At 41.0% G+C, this 14,964-nt stretch overlaps 1 pseudogene; it reads left to right on the forward strand.

The window, feature by feature from the left end:
• LOC142337448 (uncharacterized) overlaps positions 1 to 14,964 on the forward strand; it is a 121,191-nt pseudogene that overhangs the window by 105,413 nt on the left and 814 nt on the right.

Consider the following 14,964-nt stretch of genomic DNA (forward strand, 5'->3'; position numbering starts at 1 on the left):
AGTTTTTAAGACAGATGCTGTCAATATTTGCAGTTTCAGGAATGCCAACTTGGGCCTCTATGATTTCTCATATAAATTGGCCTTATCCTTTCTGAAAAATTCTAATTGCTGCTGTTTTGCCTAGCTTCAAAATATCACGCACTGTCAAATCTTTCTTTATCGAATTCCTTGACTCATAAAGAATTTTCTTAACCCACCTTGAAACTCAAAGATACTTCTACGTTTGTAAAACTTTTCAAAGCTTTTGATTCTATCATTTGCCATATACCTGAGCAATAAAATGTCAGTTTTCAGATGCTGAAACCGTTACTTCCGTTAATCTTTCTCTTTTTGTAAATAAAAATACCATCTCTTCAGCATTTTCCTTGTATTTTTAAAATCCTTTCTTTGGTATGTTTAAGTCTTTTGCTACTGCTACTCCGATTCTTCTGACCAATTGTTAGTAACTAAATAAATCTAAGCGAGAAATATACCAAAATGCGTCATTTTTCCTAGCCAATCAGAATCGAGTATTTAAATTACGTATAGAATTGCGTCTAATATACACAAAAAGTTCCGGAAAAGTTCGTATAACCTATTTTTAAGTAAATATAACCATGATATGTACGAATTAGGGTGGTTTTTGGCTTAATATTTTTAGGTTCTCTAGGCGATTTTTGATCGATTATGAACTGATTCTGACGTCAATGACATCAGACAAAAAACCAGTAAAAGAGCATCAAAAACCTTGCCGTCTAAACTCTCACTTGTTGCTATGAACGTTACAATGCTTATACGTTGTTGCTTTGTACGTTACAGTTCAATGTTGCTTGATATTTTGAAATTGAAATTCCAAAACGGTAGACTGTTTTAATAGATTTACAGCTGCATTTTGATACCGCGACCTTTATGTCAGAAGACAATGAGGACAATATCAGGCAAACGATGGGTACGAAGTGAGCAACACATCGGCAGTTCGGCGGACATCTCAGGCGACCCATTGACATCCCAGCCCAGATAATATCAACAGAGTTAACAGAGGTTGCACAGAGTGCTGATCTAAACCAGTGCCTCATTCAAGGGACTGGTACTAGAGTTGATCTGTACTTAACCTCAATGAATCTGTACTACATAGAGGTTGTTTATACTAGTTCAACAACCCAACAACTCATGTTATAGTGGGAACACGCGAGAGAACTGGTTGAATTTACCGAATTACAGAAAGAAGAGAAAAATCAAGCCAGCCCAATGTCAACGAGCAGAAAATTCACAACTACCAGTTCGAAGTCAGTTTTGTGGTAAAATCCAGCCGACTATTTGGCACATTGGCGTTTACCTCTCTTGGATGTACTTGTGACGTCCTTTCAATTTTCTAGTCGAGATCTGTGCAGAAAACTGTAAGACCAATCCGGTTTGAAACTTTCCCATTCGATATTCTTTCTTTTCTCGCAGTAAATTTTGATATTTTGTTGCCAATTAACAACTTTAGACGGCAGGAAACCCAACCCGTGAACTGATTTATTTTCGAAATCGCATGGTGGTAAAAAAAATTAAACTATTCTTTGTAGAATATATTGGTACGGTTAGTCCAAAAACATAATTTTTGAGACGAAAAAACATCGGTTTTGAAAATTTTGGTCGGATTATCGAAAATTTGTGAAAAGTGATCAAGTCGGTTCGGATATCAAAAATAACCTCTGAAATAGAAAAAATTGAGAGAATATAATGCTTAAATGTCCAATTTTGAAAATTTTTGGTCAATTTTGATGCAACTCATAAAACATAGAATATAAAACATAGAATATCAATATCGAGTATTGATAAACCGTACTTTCAGGCATAAAACCGTATAGTTTACTGGATTACCGTCCGTATTCAAGAAATTGCGAACAAATTGACCAAAAATAGAGAAAAAATTGGACAAAAGCATAAAATTTTGACAAATTTGTCAAATCATTTTTTTCAACAAGAAGGTTCGTAAATTGAATGAATTTCAATAAACACAAAAAGTTGTGAAAATTTTCACAACCACCGGCCTACAGAAACATTTATCGAATTCCTATATTTTTTTGTCGCTTGTTTATGTGCCGTTTCGTCCGCGTTCTTTTCGTCCTTTAACTTTTCAATTCTCCGTGTTCCGTTTTTTCAGTAACGTCGCTCTCCCAAAACTTTTTGCTTTCCGTTTCTCCGTCTATTTTTCCGGATTTCGATGTAGTATGTCATATATGTTGAAGTATGTTGTGTTTCTGTTGCAGTATGTTGATTAAGCTTGTATGCTGGTTAGTTGCTTTGGTCTTGTTGCTTGCTAGGGTGTGACTTAAGTTTGTTCTAGAGTTACGGCTAGTTGGTTCCTGGACTTTTCCAACTCACTAATTTACTAGCTTCCCTGTTGTAGTATATTGATTTTTGCTGCTGTATGTTTGCGTGTAACTGTATGATTGTTAGTTGGTTTGGTTTGTTGCCTTCTAGGGTGTGACTTAAGTTTATTCTGGAGTTACGGCTAGATTGTTTCTTCACTTTTCCAGCTTTCATAGACTACAAAAGCGCTGCATATTAATTAACTTTTGCTGTAGTTTGTTTAATATTCTTGGTATGCTGATTGGTTGTTTAGGTTTGACTAATGCTAGGGTGTGACTTAAGTTTATTCTGGAGTTACGGCTAGTAAATTCGTTGCTCTTTTCATCCATTTAGTATACTACTGCTTTGCGTTAAATTAGTTCGTTATATGTATATATCAAGCCCCATAATGACTTGTGCTAGTTTGCCTCTTGCAGTAGCCTCTCTCCTCCTTCCTAGGCTGTGACTTAAGTTTATTCTGGAGTTACGGCTAGTTTGTTTGGTTGAGTTTGTTGCTGTAGTCTGCTAGCATAGTACTTCCCGACCTCCCCGCTCCTTGCTTAATCGTCTCCCGCCCGTTCCTTTCCGTATTTCCGTTTCGTTGCGCGCTACTCGCTCAACGCCTCCGTTCTCTCCGTCTCGTTTCCCGTTTCTTCGTGCGTCGCTCGTTCACCGTTTCCGTCCCGTCCGTTGCGTTACCCTCTATGATTTCTCATATAAATTGGCCTTATCCTTTCTGAAAAATTCTAATTGCTGCTGTTTTGCCTAGCTTCAAAATATCACGAACTGTCAAATCTTTCTTTATCGAATTCCTTGACTCATAAAGAATTTTCTTAACCCACCTTGAAACTCAAAGATACTTCTACGTTTGTAAAACTTTTCAAAGCTTTTGATTCTATCATTTGCCATATACCTGAGCAATAAAATGTCAGTTTTCAGATGCTGAAACCATTACTTCCGTTAATCTTTCTCTTTTTGTAATTAAAAATACCATCTCTTCAGCATTGTCCTTGTATTTTTAAAATCCTTTCTTTGGTATGTTTAAGTCTTTTGCTACTGCTACTCCGATTCTTCTGACCAATTGTTAGTAACTAAATCAATCTAAGCGAGAAATATACCAAAATGCGTCATTTTTCTTAGCCAATCAGAATCGAGTATTTAAATTACGTATAGAATTGCGTCTAATATACACAAAAAATTCCGGAAAAGTTCGTATAACCTATTTTTAAGTAAATATAACCATGATATGTACGAATTAGGGTGGTTTTTGGCTTAATATTTTTAGGTTCTCTTGGCGATTTTTGATCGATTATGAACTGATTCTGACGTCAATGACATCAGACAAAAAACCAGTAAATGAGCATCAAAAACCTTGCCGTCTAAACTCTCACTTGTTGCTATGAACGTTACAATGCTTATACGTTGTTGCTTTGTACGTTACAGTTCAATGTTGCTTGATATTTTGAAATTGAAATTCCAAAACGGTAGACTGTTTTAATAGATTTACAGCTACATTTTGATACCGCGACCTTTATGTCAGAAGACAATGAGGACAATATCAGGCAAACGATGGGTACGAAGTGAGCAACACATCGGCAGTTCGGCGGACATCTCAGGCGACCCATTGACATCCCACCCCAGATAATATCAACAGAGTTAACAGAGGTTGCACAGAGTGCTGATCTAAACCAGTGCCTCATTCAAGGGACTGGTACTAGAGTTGATCTGTACTTAACCTCAATGAATCTGTACTACATAGAGGTTGTTTATACTAGTTCAACAACCCAACAACTCATGTTATAGTGGGAACACGCGAGAGAACTGGTTGAATTTACCGAATTACAGAAAGAAGAGAAAAATCAAGCCAGCCCAATGTCAACGAGCAGAAAATTCACAACTACCAGTTCGAAGTCAGTTTTGTGGTAAAATCCAGCCGACTATTTGGCACATTGGCGTTTACCTCTCTTGGATGTACTTGTGACGTCCTTTCAATTTTCTAGTCGAGATCTGTGCAGAAAACTGTAAGACCAATCCGGTTTGAAACTTTCCCATTCGATATTCTTTCTTTTCTCGCAGTAAATTTTGATATTTTGTTGCCAATTAACAACTTTAGACGGCAGGAAACCCAACCCGTGAACTGATTTATTTTCGAAATCGCATGGTGGTAAAAAAAAATTAAACTATTCTTTGTAGAATATATTGGTACGGTTAGTCCAAAAACATAATTTTTGAGACGAAAAAACATCGGTTTTGAAAATTTTGGTCGGATTATCGAAAATTTGTGAAAAGTGATCAAGTCGGTTCGGATATCAAAAATAACCTCTGAAATAGAAAAAATTGAGAGAATATAATGCTTAAATGTCCAATTTTGAAAATTTTTGGTCAATTTTGATGCAACTCATAAAACATTGAATATAAAACATAGAATATCAATATCGAGTATTGATAAACCGTACTTTCAGGCATAAAACCGTATAGTTTACTGGATTACCGTCCGTATTCAAGAAATTGCGAACAAATTGACCAAAAATAGAGAAAAAATTGGACAAAAGCATAAAATTTTGACAAATTTGTCAAATCATTTTTTTCAACAAGAAGGTTCGTAAATTGAATGAATTTCAATAAACACAAAAAGTTGTGAAAATTTTCACAACCACCGGCCTACAGAAACATTTATCGAATTCCTATATTTTTTGTCGCTTGTTTATGTGCCGTTTCGTCCGCGTTCTTTTCGTCCTTTAACTTTTCAATTCTCCGTGTTCCGTTTTTTCAGTAACGTCGCTCTCCCAAAACTTTTTGCTTTCCGTTTCTCCGTCTATTTTTCCGGATTTCGATGTAGTATGTCATATATGTTGAAGTATGTTGTGTTTCTGTTGCAGTATGTTGATTAAGCTTGTATGCTGGTTAGTTGCTTTGGTCTTGTTGCTTGCTAGGGTGTGACTTAAGTTTGTTCTAGAGTTACGGCTAGTTGGTTCCTGGACTTTTCCAACTCACTAATTTACTAGCTTCCCTGTTGTAGTATATTGATTTTTGCTGCTGTATGTTTGCGTGTAACTGTATGATTGTTAGTTGGTTTGGTTTGTTGCCTTCTAGGGTGTGACTTAAGTTTATTCTGGAGTTACGGCTAGATTGTTTCTTCACTTTTCCAGCTTTCATAGACTACAAAAGCGCTGCATATTAATTAACTTTTGCTGTAGTTTGTTTAATATTCTTGGTATGCTGATTGGTTGTTTAGGTTTGACTAATGCTAGGGTGTAACTTAAGTTAATTCTGGAGTTACGGCTAGTAAATTCGTTGCTCTTTTCATCCATTTAGTATACTACTGCTTTGCGTTAAATTAGTTCGTTATTTGTATATATCAAGCCCCATAATGACTTGTGCTGGTTTGCCTCTTGCAGTAGCCTCTCTCCTCCTTCCTAGGCTGTGACTTAAGTTTATTCTGGAGTTACGGCTAGTTTGTTTGGTTGAGTTTGTTGCTGTAGTCTGCTAGCATAGTACTTCCCGACCTCCCCGCTCCTTGCTTAATCGTCTCCCGCCCGTTCCTTTCCGTATTTCCGTTTCGTTGCGCGCTACTCGCTCAACGCCTCCGTTCTGTCCGTCTCGTTTCCCGTTTCTTTGTGCGTCGCTCGTTCACCGTTTCCGTCCCGTCCGTTGCGTTACCCGTTTACTACCCGCGTTTTCTCCAGTTCCGTTCCGTTCCCTGTTGCGTTGCAAGCAGTTCGCCCGTCCTTTCCGCCCCGTCCGCTTCGTTTCCCGCTTCGTCGTGCTTCTTCCACCCAGTCCTCTTTCCCCGGTTGCCTGTATTTCTGTTTTGTCTCACGTTGCTTTCAAGCACGTTAGACGCCATCTGGACTTTGTTACTCACTTTCGCCGAGTAATTCATTACTCGGTAACTTCTTTTCTGCTCTTCGACGTCTTGATTATCAAGTCATCGTCATTTGGGTTCGGTATAACCCTCATTCCACGTGTTTGGTTGAAAGTTACTCTACATTGATAAATTAGCCATTTCAATATCATGGCCGAACAGCAAGAAAAATTGAAAAAGCTCTTTAATGCAAGATCTAATCTAGAATCTGAGTTATGTAACATCCATAAGGACATCACAGATGCCATAGATCGTCAAGACAGGAGGGTTAAAGTTGAACGCTTGGTTTCTAAGTTGAAGGATGTTTTCAGTAAACTAATGCAGAAGAATGAAGAACTATTTGACTTAGCCAGTAAAGCGGAGAACCCAGATTCAATTTACCCTGTCCTTGAGCAATGGTTGGATGATGTAACCAAGAACAATGATAAATTCTTGCTTGCGGCTAGAAGCTATATTGACTCAGTTGCTGACCGAGACACCGTATGTGAGGGCGTTAATCCTCAAGGGCAATCTAAGAGAAGTTCACGCCGAACAACATCATCAATGTCTAGCCAGCGTAAACATGAATTTCTAATGGCAAAACTAAAACGCGAAGAGGCCGAGAAATAAGAACAAGCTGCCATGCGCCTCGCTGAGCAAAAACACGAAATTGCCATGAGGAAAAAGGAGCTTGAAATACAAATGGAGCAGATGGCACTTCAAGAATTAGAGGAAGACCACCGCCAGCGTGTTGCCGCAGCTAAATTAGATGAGGCTGAATTAATGAATAACCCTTCATTGTTTAGTCACCACTCAAGTGAACTGAATTTGCTTAAAGATAGGGGATCAGATAGAAGTCAGAGACTTGTTCAGGATTTGGTAAATTTTTTTCCAGCAGGTAATTCATTGACTGCTGCAAGTGAGTTAATTTTTTCTCGTCCTGGTTCAGCTACCGCTGACCCTCCTTTTCAAGATACTGCCACTAATCCTCCAGAAAACACAAATAATGTTGCCGGTAACTTGAATCACCTTGAAATGCTTTCTCAGTACACACGGCCAGGAGTTGAAATTTCTGTTGCTCAGCAAGAAGCGTTGTATCGGGAAAACCTCCAGGCTCAACTGCATTAACCACTCACTGATCAAAGAGTTGAGCAGGCACATAGTCCCTCAGGCAGTGGTAAGGTGAACCAAGTATCAGTCGACGTACAAAATGTTGCACTTCCACCACCTCAACCACCTATGCAACCTCCCCGGCCACCAACACCCGTTATGGCACCAACGAACTTCATTTTTGTACCTGATCTTTCAACCAACCCACAAGTAAATCAATTCTTGGGTCCAAAAAGCTCCAGTGTGCCTTGTCAATTACATATGTCGATGCCTCATGTTCCGCAACAACAGAATCCACCTCAAAGTAATATTCCACACCAAACACAAGTCCCTATTGCCCATTCCTCGCATATTGTACCCCCACTTCTAAACCCACTCGTGAACCCGCCTCCTGTATTCCCGCCTCAACAATTATATAATCCTCAGCCTCCCATGGTTCGTCGCCCATTCCAGCGAGCGCAACAGCATGCTTACCCGTCCCCAACATTCCACAACAAAGCATTGTCCATTCACCTCAAACCCGCCTGGTACCGTGTCCTACAGCACAAAGACGTCCCCAGAACTGTAACCTTGATCTAAACTTGTGGAGTTTTCCTCAGAATAAACCCCCAAACGTAAACCAGGCGACAAATAATGCTACCGTCTATAAAAATGTTCAACCGTACCTAATCCCAAGCACAGCTAACCCCACTATCAGCCATCCCATCTTGCAAATGAGTGCACATAATCCAAATAGCAACTACGCAGCAACATGTAGCATCCCTGTTAACCCCTTTAGTACAACTACTAACATAGCGCCACCTTTTGTCACGCCGGTTATACAGCCCACATATGGGCATACTGCCCCGATACCATTGTGTTGGGGTGGCCCACCGCATCCCACGCCTCCAGCGCCAGCATCTGAAAATGCAAGCTTGATTAAAGCATTCCCTGACGCCTTATCTATCAAGAGGAATGACCCACTACCCGAATGGAAGTTGTCACAATACAGTGGGGATCCTCTACAGTGGCACGAATGGTATGGTCAGTTTAAAAGCGCAATTGACTCTCAGTCCTTAACTGATGATGTAAAATTGATATACCTTAAGACCCTCGTTACAGGTAAAGCTAAAACAGCTATAGCTGAGTTCGCCTACTGCGGCGCAATGTACAAAGACGCACTGAAGACCTTAGAACGTAAATTTGGCCAACCACAGGCGGTCGTAAGTGCACATTTGGACAAACTCAACAGCTTTCCTCCATTGAAGATGCACAATAGCGATAACATCATTAACTACTCAGGGTGCATTTCAAGTCTCGTCGGGGTATTTAAATCGCTGTCATATGATTCGGATTTAAAGAGCGCTGCGCTTCTCAACACTGCCGTACAGAAGCTACCACCCAATATGAAGGAGTCATGGTCACACTTCACGGTCAAAAAGCATTGGGTGAAACCTACTCTTCTTGATTTCAACGATTGGTTAAAAGAGAAGGCCGAAGCGCACGATTTAATGAAGAATACCGCAACTAAAGCAAGGACTGAAGACACCTTCAACTCAGTAACAAGATCAAAAGTTGCTTCGAAGGCATTTGCTGCAAATACGCTACACAAAAGTAACCTTAAGCCACAACAGAGATCTCCGTTAACATCAATCTCTAGTTGCATTGTATGCAAAGGCAGCCACTGGCTGTGGGAATGCCGTGTCTTTAAGGAAAAGACCCCCACGCAGAGAGCCAAGGTCGTGGCTGAGGCAAAGCTCTGTTTCTCTTGTTTGCGTGATAAACACATGTTTAGGCAATGCCCAAGTCCCCGTAAGTGTAGAAAAGATGGTTGCAACAGCTCCCATAACACTTTACTTCATGGAGCTGAAAGGGTTTTTCCAGCTAAACCCTCAACAAACAACAACATCGATACTTCGAAGTCGAACGCAGGTACAAGTAGGCCATCTACTGGTCAACAGCAACCAAGCAAAACAACCACTTTGTCTTCCGTGACGGATGTCAAAGGCCTCCTTCAGGTCACGGAACTGAGAGTTACTAATTCTTCTGGTACTAGTACTACGGCGTTGGTTTTATGCGATACCGCTTGCAGTAACTCTTGGGTGTCCGATAGTCTCGCAGCTAGACTCGGTTTGCAGGGTACCGCATTAAAACTGACCGTCAAGGGTATAAACACGGAAGAACTCATAGACACAAAGGTGGTTCAATTGACTGTGACACCTCATAAAGACCAAGACTTCGAAGCATTCACTGTGCGTCCCTACCTGAGGGAAACATTAAACGTAGGTTCTGACATCATTGACGTCAAGTCCATGCAAGAAACTTACCCACATTTGGCAGTTCTAGATCCAGTAAGATATAGCTATGGAGAAATTTAGATGATACTTGGACAGGATGTCTACCATGCCATCCGCCCGTTAGAGTATTTTTCAGCCGTTGAAAAGTGCTCACCGTTCGCTGTCCGCTTGCCCATAGGTTGGGTTTTAAGTGGCCCACTCCCGTCAAGTTCAAGTTTAGTCTCGACGTGTTTCAAAGCCAATATTGAACAGGATTTTGAATTAGCTTGTCAGGTTAAAGCTTGGTATGATATGGAATCGTACGGCGCGTTCAAGCAAATTGACCCACGATCCGCAGCGGATGCTCGCGCGCAGGAAATACTTGAAACAACAACTTTTCATAACGGCCAAAGATACGATGTCGGTATGTTATGGGCTGATGACAACATCCAGCTCCCGAATAACTACTTTTCATCACTGGTACAGCTCAAGTCTCTCGAAAAGCGGCTCTCGAGAGATACGTCATTGAAAGAAAATTATTCTAATACCATCCGTGAAGACTTGGAAAAAGGTTACTTGATTACAGTCCCTGATGCTCACAAGGTCGAGCAGCGGTCGGATAAAGAATGGTACCTACCACATCATCCCGTAATCAACCCGAACAAACCGGGGAAAGTGCGTAGGGCTTTAAATGGTGCAGCAAAGTTCCACGGTACTTCTTTGAATAAATCTTTGCTTACTGGCCCCGACCTGCTCCAAAACCTAATCCACGTACTACTTAGGTTCCGTCAACATCAATTCGCCGTGTCCGCAGATATCGAGGGTATGTTCCTCCAAGTGGGTGTCCCTGACCGTGACCAGCCATCACTGCGTTTTTTGTGGCGGGAGGACCCCACAACAAATGTTGTAGTGTATCAATACACGCGCCATATATTCAGGGCTAAAGATTCGCCCACATGCGCTAACTATGCACTCCAACGCACGGCCCGAGACAATGTTAATCAGTACCCGGAAGCAACCAAAGCCGTCCTAGAAAACTTCTACATGGACGATTACTTGGATTCGGTGGAGTCACCTGAGAGGGCTCTCAAAAGATCGAAGGAGTTGGTACATCTTCTCCGTCTAGGTGGGTTCAAGCTTACTAAATTTGTAAGCAATGTACCAAATCTGGCTGATCGAATTGATGGGTCAACTCAGTCTACCGAACCAAAATTAATTGCCTCATCTAAGGAGGATTCTTCGCACGTGCTTGGGTTGAAATGGGATCAGTGAGTCGGGGTCAATACAGTAACTAAGTTACTAAAGGATATCTGGCGTGTCAGCGAGCAGCACTGGGTTGAAGAATTACCAAAAGACACTGTTGAAAGGTTCCTCGAATGGAGTGTAGAACTACCCAAGCTTGCAGAAATCATTATACCGAGGAGCTACTTTTCGGGAAACTTCAAACACCTGGAACTACACATGTTTGGCGATAGTTCCCAAGAGGTCTTCAGCGCTGTTGCATTTCTCCGAGCTCAGTAAACACTTCTAGTGGGCCAAAAACAGAGCTTGCATTTGTCCTAGGTAAAGCTCGTGTAGCACCTATGAAAGTGATGACAATTCCAAAGCTAGAGCTGCAAGCTGCTTTACTGGCGGCTCGGTTGAAACAAGATATCTGTCGAGCCCTTACTGTGCATGTCAACAAAGTTTTTATGTGGACTGACAGCACTACTGTCTTGCAGTGGCTCAACTCCACAAGCAAGCAGCCAATATTTGTTGCAAACCGCGTATGCGAGATTTTAGAACACACTAGCGTTGACGAATGGAACCACGTTGCCTCAAGCGATAATCCAGCAGATGCCGGTACTCGTGGTATGTCCGCTGAGGTTTTGCAATCAAGTAGCTGGGTGAGGGGTCCAGATTTCTTAAGAACCAAGGAATTCCCGTTCGAACCAAGCATCGAAGTAGTTAAAAACATCAAACTTGGTATAGTAACTAAGGAAACTGACGAAACCAATACATCATTGGCCGCATCCGTAACCAAGTCAACTAAGGAACCGCCACCGCAACTAATCCCCTTCGATAAGTACAGTTATTATCAGAAGTTGCTACGGATAACAGCGTACGCACTCCGCTTGTTACCTTCTCACGAATGTTACCGTAATGCCGATGGTAGCATCATAGACCCCACGGAGCTTGACGAAGCCGAGCGTCATCTCCAGTACCTTGTGCAAGTGGAGTCATTCACTGCAGAGAGAAAAGATCTCCTCGAAAACAAACCCGTTAAACGGAGTAGCCGTATTGCTTCGTTTTCTCCCTTTATTGGGCCAAATCTTTTAATCCGATCGGCCGGCCGCATCAAACGGTTGGTCGAAGTTGACTTTGATGTAAAACATCCTATCGTTCTCGACGCACGCCATGCATATGTAAAGTTGTTCCTTAGGCACAATCACCTTAAACATCATCATCAAGGTATTGACTACCTGCGGGCACGAACGTTATACCATCCAGGAACGTTATACCATCCTCAAATTACGATCCTCGCTACGTTCAATTAAATCCAACTGCGTCACGTGCAGAAAGTTCCGAGCTGCCACTATCCAACCAATCATGGCTGACCTCCCAGTAGAAAGACTCGCACATCAGTCTCCTCCTTTCACAAACACCGGGGTCGACTACTTCGGCCCGTTTTACGTTACTGTGCGTAGGAATACCGAGAAGAGGTGGGGCTTCCTCTTCACATGCTTAACTACTCGTGCCGTTCATGTTGAAATTTTTCCGTCCATGGACGCCAGTTTCGTGTGTAATGGGAGTGGAGCTTTTTGTCTCCCGTCGAGGTGCACCTGCCATCATTTGGTCAGACAATGGCACTAACTTTGTTGGCGCGGAAAAAGAACTACGCGAGAATATCGAGAAGTGGAATACCATCAACATAGCCGTCGAACTTGCCCACAAAGGCATTCAGTGGAGGTTCAATCCGCCCAGTGAGCCACACCAAGGTGGCATCTGGGAGAGGCTAGTACGTAGTTTCAAGCGCGTACTTTACATAATCCTTGGAACGCGTCGCCTCACAGATGAGATTTTAAGTACCACTTTTTGTCTGGTCGAACATGCACTTAATTCACGTCCGCTAACGCCCGTAAGCGCCGACCCTTCCGACTTAGGCGCATTAACACCTAATCACTTTCTCCTCGGTAACCAAGCACGTAGTCTTCCTTCCATCATTGGTGTAGATGAGTTTGATCATCGTAAGCGTTACGCCCGCGCGCAGTCTTACGCTAACGCTATATGGTCTCGTTGGATCAAAGAGTACGTGCCAGCGATGAACCGACGTTCCAAGTGGCAGACGCCTGCCGAGCTTGACCTAAAGACCGGTGATTTGGTATGGGTAGTTGAAGAGACCAACCCAAGGGGTTACTACCCCACTGCTCGGATCACTGAACTCCGTTACGGTTCCGACAGCGTCGCACGCTCCGCCGTCCTGCGCACGTCTACCGGATCGCTCTTTTGCCCGCTTGTAAATTTAGTACCCATTCTCCCAGCATCTTCTTCTGGGCCGGAGGATGTTAGTAACTAAATAAATCTAAGCGAGAAATATACCAAAATGCGTCATTTTTCTTAGCCAATCAGAATCGAGTATTTAAATTACGTATAGAATTGCGTCTAATATACACAAAAAGTTCCGGAAAAGTTCGTATAACCTATTTTTAAGTAAATATAACCATGATATGTACGAATTAGGGTGGTTTTTGGCTTAATATTTTTAGGTTCTCTAGACGATTTTTGATCGATTATGAACTGATTCTGACGTCAATGACATCAGACAAAAAACCAGTAAAAGAGCATCAAAAACCTTGCCGTCTAAACTCTCACTTGTTGCTATGAACGTTACAATGCTTATACGTTGTTGCTTTGTACGTTACAGTTCAATGTTGCTTGATATTTTGAAATTGAAATTCCAAAACGGTAGAATGTTTTAATAGATTTACAGCTACACCAATAGCCGACCTAATCTTCTCAGCCGACTATAGTTGCGGTGCTGATAACAACTCGCAGACGAGTAATGGTGATCTTTTTAACAGGTGTTCTCTTTTTAGAAGTCAAATGACGCACGTGGAAAATATTTATTTTAGGTCAACTAATAAAAATCATGGAATTAATAGTGGTTTTCTCTTGGTGCATCGTTCTGAGAGATGGAGAAAAAGTTGTGAAAAAATTATGCCTTGCGAGCGATATTTTTTGAAATCACGTTCAGCTTTTTCAAAGTGGTTTTCAATTTAATAACTTTTCTGCCGACGATGTATGTCTGAATCATCAAAGATTTGTCATCTGGTTTGTTTAAATTAACTATCTTTTTCAGCCGAAAGTTTTTTTGTCAATTATCTGCGCTAGTAATAGTCCGATTGTATTCAGTTCTGACCATTTGAATCAAATAGTGTCTTTAAGATTTTAGCCTTTGTGGATTTTTTAGGCAGAATTTTCTTGCTCTAATTGTTTTGGTGATCTTTCGATTTGAATTATTTTAATTTTAAGGTAAGTCTGTCAAAGAAAATGGAGTAAATTTGGTTGAAAAGTGGCCCATCGTTCAAGTATTTTTTGGCTATCATCTCTTCTGAACTCTTTTGCAATCGATTTCTTGTTCACTCTTGAGCGTTTCTGCAGGTAATGCTACCAAGAAGCTACATTTCAAAGTTATATTGGAGAGTTCTTACAGAAAAACTGATACACATATGAAATTTTGAAGATTTTTTCTTTGGATCTAAAGGTTGTTTTAACTGTTTGTTAGGAAGTCTGAAAAAAATGTGTTGGTCAATGATCGAGCAGAAGAATTTGCAAAGTGTTTTATCAGAACAATTTTTCTAAAAGTTTTTTTTCTATTTTCGTTGTTTTCGTTTTCCGGTCATGCGTTTTTGTGCGCCGCTTTTGTTGTGTTTGCTAATCTCTGGTGGTCGATTATTGAATGAAAACGCACGTATTTTTGTACGTTTTATGGTTACTAGTTGTTTCGGAGTTTGAAAACAGTTTTTCAGTTGTTTGATATGTTTTTATTAGATTTGGATGTTTTGTTTAGTTGGTAGTTGGCTCGGCCCTAATTGAAAATTTACTTCGAGTTGGATCCGGAGTCCTCGGGCTGTTTTTTATTTCAAAGAAATTGATTGATAGAGCTTTTGTTTTTATCGGTTTTAGCATCTGTTCACACATTGTCATGGTTTTTAAGTCAAATTTGAGGTGTGTCTTTGGTCACGCCGAACCAGCAGAGAGAAAAAAATCAAGTGGTTTTTAGGCCTGTTTTTCAATTTTTTTGGGTAAGGTTTCCCAAAGGCATTTCTAGTCATATTGGGGTCTTGTTTTGTAAACTCTATAAAATTTAAAATATCTTCGAGATGTAGTTCAGTACTTGTTGTTTTGCTTTGCCTTTATTCGCAGCTTTTTCAACCCTTTCTTAGAAACAGCAATTTC

This window comes from Convolutriloba macropyga, chromosome 4 (assembly GCF_964194025.1).
Source record: "Convolutriloba macropyga chromosome 4, txConMacr16.3, whole genome shotgun sequence".
NCBI lineage: Eukaryota > Metazoa > Xenacoelomorpha > Acoela > Convolutidae > Convolutriloba > Convolutriloba macropyga.